Below are 11,281 nucleotides of genomic sequence, written 5' to 3'. Positions count from 1 at the left end.
CAGTGCATCCGAGTTCAGATCGCTGTCCAGAGCAGTCACATTGGTGCACTGTTGGATACCGCCCAGAGGCCAATACTGTCGATTTGCGGCCACACTAACCCTAATCCGATATGGTAATACCGATTTTAGCGCTACTCCTCTTGTCAGGGAGGAGTACAGAAACCGATGTAAAGGGCCTCGCAGTGTAGATGGGTGCAGCGTTAAATCGGTTTAACGCTGCTAAAATCGGTTTAAACGCGAGTGTAGACCAGGCCTTAGATCGACACCCCTCCCCCAGTGTAGACCAGCCCTGTGAGAGGTGGTAGCTATGTCAGCGGGAGAAGCTCTTCTGCCAACATAGCTTTGTCTATACCAGAGGCGGGGTGGGTAGGTCAGTATAGTTACATCACTCAGGGTAATTCTGTAGTGTGGACCAGGGTTTACTCTCCTAAACAGTTTACTTTTTCAAAAATGAATTTTTTGGGAATTTCCTTTTCCACAGGAAATTTCAATATTTCAACATTTTGTTCTGAATTAGAAAGAAAACTTTTTTGAAACTTTGGGATTTCCCTTGCAACAAAAATTTGAGTTTTGACCAGTTTTACCCCCTAGTTCAAAGATCCCACATCCAAGGCCTCAGCTTCAGCGAGGGCTAGAGCCTCTTGATAGCTGTGGAGTGGCAGCAGCACTTAGCCTGCTTTGAAAATGCCAGCTGGTGGAAATTTAGGGATCATAAGGAGTTAGGCAGAATGGGGAATTAGATGGCACCTGAGCTGTGGCTTTGAAAATGTCAGTGACACCTACATGGTGGATTTAGGTACCTATCTACCTGTTTAGACACCTAAAACCCTTTACAAATCTGTCGATTGGTGTCTAACCTGCTTTGGCACTTTTGAAAATCCCACAAGTCTCCTAGTTGTATTTTTAGGTGCCTGAATACTTTTGTAAATCTGTCTGTAAAGACGTAGAGTGCTTTTGAAAATTTTACCCCTTATCTGTAACATCTCAGCACAGCTCGAAGCAAGGGAGAAATGAGTCTCTCAGACTGATGTATTTGCCTTTTTTTTCCCCTGTAATTTAGTTCAGATAAATTTCCCCTGGTCTCCCAGTATGCTTCTCAGGACAGAGACTTTTTTATTTTTTTGTCTCAGGCAGAACCAAGAACACTATTTCCCCATAATGTGTAATAAATAATAAGGGATTTATATGAACATAATATTTCATTTTTGGATTGCTTTGGATTTCCCCTATTGTTTCTTACAGGATGCTTTTGGAACTGTCGCATCAAGAAAATATTTAACATAACACAGAGCAAATGTAATAAATTTAAAACTAGTAATAATAAAAAACAGGCTAAAACTACAGCAGATCCCTCACAAGTACTGCCAATTTCCTCTGTTTCCAATATCCAGAGGGAAAACATGGCAGAGGAAATACACCCCGTTTGAGATCTGGGGCCCTCCCAATCATCTTACCATACAGCTGCCTCCATCTTTTCTTCAGACTCCTTACTTTGTTCCAACTGACACTCTACCGCTTATCCTTGGAATAGTCTCTCCTGCAGCACTGTATCTGTTCTCTTTCAAATCCTGCCTTAAAACCCTTTCTTCCTAGAATCCTACCTGTAATTTCTCCTCACTGTATCTTCCCTGAGGTGGTGTTCTGTAACCTGCCTTGTGCATGTTTATCTGATCTATCTTAGGCCATCTCTGTGAAAAGAGATCCAAAAATGTGTCCTTACCCCTGTGTGGAGACCCACTGAAGCTGATGGGATGCTGCTGAGTATAAGGGTCCTAGCTGGAGATCCCTTTGCAGGATTGGGGCCTTAGAATAAAAGCATTTAGATCAGAGAAGGGGCCTGAATTTGAATTCTCACCAACGTGTAAATCAGAAAACTGTATGTCATCAATGGACTAATGTGTAAACCTGGTGAGAGACAAGAGTATGACTCAATGTGTCTTACTCTGTTCATAAAACACTGTGAGCTGATACTGTGCTATATCTATGGTTTTTAAGCATAATAATTCGTATCATTCTTTGACTAAATAACATGTTCTGTTGTAAGCTGTTATCTCTGCCGTTGAGGAGACACCAGAGTTTTAGCACTGGATACTCAGTAGATCTTCAGCACCTTACAATGAAGTGCTATTGCTCGACGCTGCTGTTATCCATTCCCAGCTAGGACTGGAAAAAATCACTATCTTGCCAGAATCATGGAGAAATACCATCTGGAGTGCTCATTCAGTTTTCTGGCCCAGAATATCTGTGAATGTGTTAATTAATTGTTGCCAAATGTTATTAGTTATGTTAATAACTCCATTTAAAGTCAGTGCAAGTTTGGGGTGTCCAAGGAATATGGGAGTAGATTCTATCCTTATAATATGACTATAAAGTATGACTAACACTACCGTACCCTAGAATTCATCTCCAAACAGTTTACCTGGAATCTTTTATTGAAATCTTAAGATGGAGTCCCAACTAAACATGCATAAAATGTTGACCTGTTAACAGTTTCAATCCTTTTTCTCTGTAAGATTGATCAGAGAATTTAATAGCCTTTCCAACTGATATTCTTAAATTCCCTCCCGCTACACTTGCTCACCTTTTTAAAAAAAGATTGGTAAGAAAAGATTTCTTAATTTAGCACATATGGATGCACTCAGACACTTTAATTCGCTCAAATTTGTAAGAGACATAGCATGTGATGGTTGAAGGACATTTACCCCTATATTCAGAATTGTCCCTTTGTCAAAGGATTTCAAGTTCTTGGCCTCTGCACTTTTAAAACACCTTCAAACAATGGGAAGTGTAGAAATGTGTAACCTACTATTTAAAGTATGTTACATGTACTTCTCTCTCTGATCTACAGAGGATGAATTTACTACAGCTTCCACCTAAAGAATTCAAGGTGAAATCCTGCCACCCCCCTGAAGTCAATGGTACTTTTGCCATTGACTTCAATGGGGTGAGGATTTCACTCCCATTCGTTTAGCTCAAGTCAGAGAAGTTCATTCTTTTATCTCTGGAGTTCCTGAGGTTCAAGCCTTGGTAATAGGTCCGATGATGGTCATTACACAAACACCTTAAATCTACCCTCACATCTGCCCCCACATCTGCTTTGCTACAAATCATGACTCAACTGTACAATCAGAATTTTGAGGCCTGTCCTTAACTCTGCCAAACCTGAGGTCCAAATACTCCCCAAAAGATAGTGTATTTCAAAATCTGCATGTGAATGTTGAGGCTCTGGCACATATCTAATTGTAAGGGGCATGTACTTTATAAGGGCTACATTGACACTCTTTTATGTACAGTTTATCTCCTTTGTCTGACTGGCAATGAATTTATGGGAGTGTGGGGGAAATTACTAATATAATCTTTGAATATAACCTGATTTTGCAATAATCTAGTCACTTTTGCAGATCCCCAAAAAGCTGGTCAGACTCTCAGGCTGCAGCATAAATGCCACTGACTCACAGTTGATTAACATTTGCAGAAAACTTGGAAGGAGCAGATAGTTTCACTTAATTAGACAACCAAATTATAGTGGATGTTGGAAGGTAGATAACTGTTTAAAAAAAAAAAAGCATTGTATACTGTAGCTACTATGTCTGTGATCTGGGTACAGTGGAAAGATTAGCCTTTGGTCTAAAATGTTCTTTTACCACATTTTATTCAACATTTCAATGTGTGGTAGACACAGCAAACCTCAACATGACATAAAGGAAAAGAATCCCATTGACAGCTGGCGTTCTTGGGGGATTCTGAGAATGAGATGCAGCTATGTAAAGAGCCAAGAGATATACACAACTTACAATCTGCATAAACCATACTCAGCCAAAGAAATGGCTTTTTCAGATGCCGTTACATACCCCACAACTAGAAAGTGAATATTCATGAGCAAGAAGAAAGTAAGGATGGGGTCAGTAGCAAATGAGATGAACAAAATGCTTTGAAGTTGAGCATTGAAATAATGGGCAGTGCTGGAAAGGACTTTGAATGGTAGCATGTATTGCACAGAGCCAAATAGAAAATGTCTGTGAAGCCATATTAAGAACTTCAGATGAAGTTTGTATTTTTATATAGAGATCAGTGGGGAACTATTTTTTTGGATCATAAAACACAGATTCAAACCTTTAGTTCTTTTACTGTGTGATATTTTAGAATTATTAGCAACCCAATCTTCAGCTGCTGTTTGTTCCCTACATCCACCCATCAGTGTTCCTGCACCTACAGGACAGAATTTAGCCCCATGGGACTTTTGGTTAGATAGTTCCTTTCCTTCTCATGGGAGTAGCTTCTAATCTTTTTTTCACTTCTCTAGTGACATCTAAATGAGACTTTTTCAAAATTTCAGTTTTCTTATGCACATACGAATAGCCACTGTTCTCAACCCTTCACTTACACGAGCTTTAAAACATAATAACAATGATAATTAATTAATAAGCAAATGTGATTCAAAGAACTTTTTAAGACAAAAGGATTATTAAATATTGTCTGTGCTTTTACCTTCCTTATTTGACTTCACCGTCTATTGTAGTTATCTATTATTGGTTAGTAATTTCCCTTCAATTTCCCTTTATCATTATAAAACTTTAACTCTGAGGGAGATAGAAGGCATATACAACATTTGTCTGGAATATTCAACTTAACAGCCTTAAATAGTTATTGAATCAATAATACATTTGTTGTTATAATCTATTATTTATTTGTTAAGCCCCAAAATTATGGCTGGCACATAACAATTACTGTTTTACAATTTTATAATTATTTCAACTATAATATAGAATCCTGCCAGATTAAATTTGGAACAGTCGTATATTGTATCACAAAAACCCACATATACTGAAGGCTCCCCTGCTAAGTTTACCAGAAAGAAACAAACCAACAGAAGTGATGTGTAAATTGATCCCCATGAAATTTCTTTCAGTCATACATTTCTACTGCAGTACATCTCTTACCATGCCTAAAGCTTTTCTAGCCTTTGCGTGGCTAGTGGCTTTTATGATTTCAGTGGAATTCCATCCCTGAAGATGTCCACTGGATGTCCTTCAGTTAGCTGTACTCAAGATCTATTCAAGCACTCAGGTGTCTTCATTAACTCTTCCTAAGAGGTTATTTTTCTTTTTAACCATTTTTTCTTGGTGGCAAGCAGGACTCCTATCTCTGAGGCTTGGTCTACACTACGCGTTTAAATTGATTGTTAAAGAGCGTTTAAATCGATTTAATGCTGTACCCGTCCACACTACAACGCCTTTATATCGATATAAAGGGCTCTTTAATCGATTTCTGTACTCCTCCGATGAGAGGAGTAGCGCTAAATTCGATATTAACATATCAGATTACGGTTAGTGTGGACGGAATCGATGTTATTGGCCTCCGGGCGGTATCCCACAGTGCAACCACTGACCGCTCTGGAGAGCAATCTGAACTCGGATGCAGCGGGGAGGTAAACAGGAAAAGCCCCGCGAACTTTTGAATTACATTTCTGTTTGCCCAGCATGGAGCTCTGATCAGCATGGGTGGTGATGCGGTCTCAAAATCCGAAAAGAGCTCCAGCATGGACCGTACGGGAGATACTGGATCTGATCACTGTTATGGGAGACAAATCTGTTCTATCAGAGCTCCGTTACAGAACACGAAAATCCAAAGTGTTTGAAAAAAAATCTCCAGGATACACAGCACTGCGTGACAAGCGTAACGGGAAGCCAGGACTCAAATGGATGCTCATGGATGGAGGGTACTGAGGACTCCAGCTATCCACAGTCCACAGCCGTCTCTGAAAAGTATTTGCATTCTTGGCTGAGCTCCCATGTCTGTAGGTTCAAAACAGTGTCTGGCGTGGTTCAGGGAATAGCGCCTCGGTTTCTTTCCCCCCCACCACGTGATAGAAAAGGGAAAGAAATCATTTCTTGACTTCTTTCATGTCACCCTATTGACTGAACGCTGCTGGTAGACGCGATGCTGCAGCAGTGAAGAGCAGTATGCGCTCCTTCCCCCTCCCCCTCCCGTGGTAGACGGTGCAGTAGGATAGTAACCGTCCTCATGATTATCTAACATGTTGACATGAGGGCATCATTCCTGGTTACTCCCAGTAGATAGGACAGAACGGCTAATAACTAGCTTCATCGTTGAAACTGGGGCTTCAGCCCCTCCTTTTCCTGTGTAAAGAAAAGATTCTGTACTGCCTGGACTGGCATAGCAGCCGCTGCTGTGCTCCTCTCCCCCACATCGTTAATGTCCTGCCTGGACTATTCATCGCGCCAGGAGGCTGCCTCCCCCTCATTTTATGTCACTAATCATTGTTTCTTATCCTGCATTCTTTATTACTTCATGACACAAATGGACAGGACACTGCACGGTAGCCCAGGAAGTTGGGGAGAAGGGAGCAACGGGTGGGGTTGTTGCAGGGGCACCCCCTGTGAATACTGACACAGAGCAGCTGTGCTCTCTGATACACTGGTCCTCTATACACTTGCCCCTTATTCTAGGCAGGACTGACTCTATATTTAGAAACCATCAGGAGGGATTGACTCGGGGAGTCAATCCCAATTTTGCTTTTTTCATTGCGCCCCCGGCCGATTTCAGCCAGGGGCACTCATGATAGCAGCGGACAGTACAGAGGGGGAGAGATAACCATCATTTCATTGCCAGTTTTCTCCTACAGTAGACAGTACAGACAACCGGTAACTATTTCTGCTATCATGCAAAAGCAAGTGAATGCTGCTGTGTAGCACTGGAGTATCGCCTCTCTGTCCGCGGGCATCCAGTACACATACGGTGCCAGAGAAAAAAAAAGTTGAACGGGCTCCATGTTGCCATGCTATGGCATCTGCCAGGGCACATCCAGGGAAAAACGGTGCGAAAGGATTGTCAGCTGATGTTTTCCCGGAGGAAGGAATGCTTGACGACATTTACCCAGAACCACCCGCGAAATAATGATTCAACCCAGAATTCCAAGGGCGGGGAGGGACTTGCGGAACCTTGGGAAGTCTACGGAAAGCAGCTACCCACAATGCAACGCTTCAGAAATCGACGTTAGCCTCGGACCATGGACGCACAACGCCGAATTACTTTGCCTAGTGTGGCTGCATGAAATCGAATTTATAATATCAGTTTTATAAAACCGATTTTAGCTAATTCGATATTATCCCGTAGTGTAGACGTGGCCTGAGTTACTCAGATGGGATTATTTTAATTACTGCTTTATTCTGTACTGTGGCCTAGATGGTTTTACAATGGGCATACAATGAAATATGGAAATCAAATTAACAGTGTCATAGGATGAAATCCTGGGTCCCATGGAAGTCAATAGGAGTTTTACTACTAAATTCAGTGGGGCCAAGATTTCCCCCTGTAGCTCTTAGTGATGGAAAGGAACCATTTGATCAGTAAATCTATTCCCTCTGCAAGGCAGGATACAGTACCTTAATGGGGAAAAAATCATTAAGGGCTATTTCAAAACCCTTTTATTTTTCAACAATTAGAATACATTGATATGTAAGAAGCTATAAATATTTTTGGACAAATTATGACATGGATAAAAGGGTTTCAGTTCAATTTAAAAAACAAGGACAAAAGTCAGTAGAAATGTACATTAGCATCACTTACTAAAGAACCAATATTGTGTATTGCTTACTACATATTTTTTTGCAGACTAGAAACTTAGATTATTTATTCATGTATATTATCAAAACACCTAGGAATCCAATCAAAGCGCAGGGCCCCTCCGTGCTAGCCGCTGTACAGACAAGTAACAAACAAGTAACTTAAAAAGTTTCATGTCTGACCCAGTAATTTCTACGCATGTGAGTAAACTCGGTGGTTGCATCAACGGGACTATTCAAATGAAGGCCAAAAGTATAGAATCAGATAAGTTCAATGACTATTAGCCAAGATGGTCAGAGCCTCAGTCCCATGCTCCAGGTGTCTATAAACCTCCAACTGCTAGATGTTCGGACTGGACAACGGGATGGATTACTCAAAACTGCCCCATTCTGTTCATTCCCTCTGAAGTATTTCGCATTGACCAGGGTCAGAAGACAGGCTACTGAGGAAGATGGACCATTAGTTTGACCCAGTATGGCCATTTTTATGTTTGTGTAAATAAGATTTATTCAGATGAATGGGGGTAGCAGGTTTTGTAAGTTAGAGAACTAAAATATCTTTGATTATCTCATACAAATATTTAAGGTAACTTATATTCCACTGATTATATTTAGGCTTGGAAGTATTTGCTTTTTATCAGTAAATGTTGATAAACGTCAATTGCACTGTATACACACAAACTGATGAATAAATATTTCCATTGGTTGAAATTTACAAATAGGCACTGTAAGAAAAATGCCTTTTGATAACTTATTAGCATTTGATTTAAGGTTATTTACTTTGAATATTTTGACGTGATGCTGACAAATTCTGTTTTAACAGTTACAAAGCTTTAACTTTTGAATTTCAACATCTACTGTTTTAAAATAATTGTTTGCTCGCCCATTGTCTGACCATCCCCAATTTCCCACAGTTGTGAAAATTTAAACTTATAATTAAAAATGCTTAAAACTCATAATTTTGTGCAACCGTGAAACTTAAACAGAAAAAAATAAAAAAGCTTAAAAATAAATATTAATTAAAAAAATAAAAATTGAATTCTGCCAAGCCAAATTATATTTGTAAGTTCATTCAAAAAAAGAAACAGACAGGCCGATTATGATAACTCTAATATTGGTGTGTATCAGCAATAGCTCTATTGAAATCAATGGACCATGGCAAATGTAAAACCAGTGTAAGTACAGAATCAGAGCCATATTTTATAACTTCCCACATCAGAAAGAAAATTTCTGTGCTTATTAACTTTAACTATGAGCCAATGCAGATTTAACACTAATGCTTTTTTGATGAATTGTTTTGTATTCTGTTGAGAATACTTTCTGCATGACTACGTAATGTAATAAAATAAACTCTGTGTCATTAAATTCTACAGAGATGAACAAAGCACAGAACTGTGTTTTCTAGTCGTAAGTATTTAATATTTTATCTTGTCACATTCGCAAGGCCAGGATGGTGCTTGCTAGCGCAGAACCATTTAACTCTGATGCAGTGTAGTGTGTATATTATAAAAGCGCTCCCCAAGGTGTACTTACGGAGTCATGTTTAGGTCTATTGGGGAGTGGTCTCATGCAGGACTTCTTACTTAGGCAAAATTCCAACTAAAGTCTCCATATGTCTCCAATATGGCAGGATAGCATGGTTTATACCAAGATAGGTACTCTGCTGGTGAGAGAGTAGTTGAGAATCATTTGGGTATTGACCACGTTTGGCTGTGACATCAGAGCTTTCATCAGATAAAACCAGGGGGATGAGACAAACACTTAGCAGTCGATATTTACAATATACCTTTTAGTTATTCTAGTTACAGCTACAAAATTAGTTACAATAGTATATGGTAAAATGTCGGGGTGAATGGGAGAAGTGGCATTGTAGCCATGTTGATTCAAGTGCAGTGGCTGGAAATTCGAACATAAATGTGCAGAGACCCATTAGCTCCTGCTGTAGCCCATTCACTAGTGAAACTGCTTGAAAGGCTGTATTTTAGGCCTCCACTCCTACTTACTTCCCCAGAAAACAAGGTGTTTACGTAGGCTTTCAGCTTGTGACTTGCACACATCATGAATTAAAGCTATTAAATATCAAAACTATGTAGAGGAATATAACATGTTAAGTGTTAAAACTCAAAAAGAGTTGGTTTGTGGCTAAGATTCATTTTGCAGTCCAAAATCTGTTTAGTGAACTAACTTAGTTTTTCATTTAGATTCCCCTTAGATATTCCAAATATTTTTATGCACATGACACTAAGGGTAAAAGGGGAATTTCATGTACAGAAAAAGAGAAGGATATGCAAGATGGATCTGCAGTGTGGATCAAAGAGAAGAATTTTTCCCGAAAGGATGATTTCTCAAGTTACAATAGAAAGTTTAGAAAACAAAATCCTTATTTTTAAGAAATGAATAATGAGTTTCAAAGAAAATAATTTCAGCAGTTGTTAGTACAGATGGCCACAAATTGGAATTCCCATTCTGCAGAAAATTCCAAAACTACCCCTTCCCCTCCCTGAAATTTCTAAATTTCTGGCAGAATGGAAATTCTTCAAGTTAGTTTGGAAAAAGTCAAAACATCATTTTGTTATGATCTTTTCTAAATGATGCTGAGGCTCCCTGAGCTGCCCAAAGCCCCAGCAGCCAAACAGGAAAGGAGCTGGGCTGTTCAGGGAGATTAGGAGACAGTGCTCCTGTGCTGCAGAGAAGCCCTAGGAGACCCAGCTTTGGGTCATTAGATGAGCTTTCAATCTGGAAACCCTCTGAGCCTTCTCCCTGGTGCAGTCTGCCAGAGCTGGGGACCATGACAGGAAGAATTTGGTAGCACCTCGAATTTGGCAGCACCCTATTTGTAGCCCTGATTTCCCCAAGATCCCTCTAGGAATATTTATTAAGGCCATTCCCTCACCTCTTCTAGTTCAGCCAATAATCTCTGCCTCTGAGATAGGATAATGAGCTGAGTTCACAGGGATGGGCAAACTACGACCCACAGGCTGGATTGGGCCCGTCAAGGCTTTGGATCCGGCCCACGGGATTGCCACCCATGGTGCTGTGGGCCCTGCGCCGCTCTCAGAAGTGGCTGGCACCACGTCCCTGCGGCTCCCGGGTGAGGGGGACAGAGGGCTCCGCATGCATTGTCCTTGCCTCCAGGCACTGCCCCCCACAGCTCCCATTGGCTGGGAATGGGGAACCGTGGCCAATGAGAGCTTCGGGGGAGGTATCTGGAGGAGTGGCAAGGACAGCACATGCAGAGCCCTCCGCCTCCCTCCTCCAGGGGCTGCCGTGGTTCCTGGAGCAGTGTGGGGACAGGGACAGGGTGGGCAGGCATGCAGGGATCCTGCCCTGGCCCGGGTGTGTGCCGCTGCCACCCCAAAGCCACTTTAGGTAAGCGGCGCTGGGCCAGAGTTCAAACCCCTCCTGCACCCTGACCCCGAACTCCCTGCCTGCACCTTGTACCCCTCCTGCAACACCCTGCCCTGAGCCCCCTCCTGCACCCCAACTGCCTGCACGTTGCACCCCTCCTGCATCCCAACTCCCTGCCCTAGCCCCCTCGTACACTCCACACCGAACCCCCTGCCCTGAGCCCCTTGCCACACCTGCACCCTTCCACCCCACACATATCACATTGGTAAATGTGCAGGTGAACGAACCCCTGATGGTGTGGCTGATGTGGTTAGGGCCTATGATGGTGTCCCTTGAATAGATATATG

The sequence above is a fragment of the Chelonoidis abingdonii genome, chromosome 10, assembly GCF_003597395.2.
Source record: "Chelonoidis abingdonii isolate Lonesome George chromosome 10, CheloAbing_2.0, whole genome shotgun sequence".
Taxonomy (NCBI): Eukaryota; Metazoa; Chordata; order Testudines; family Testudinidae; genus Chelonoidis; species Chelonoidis abingdonii.
This window is presented reverse-complemented; position numbering follows the sequence as displayed.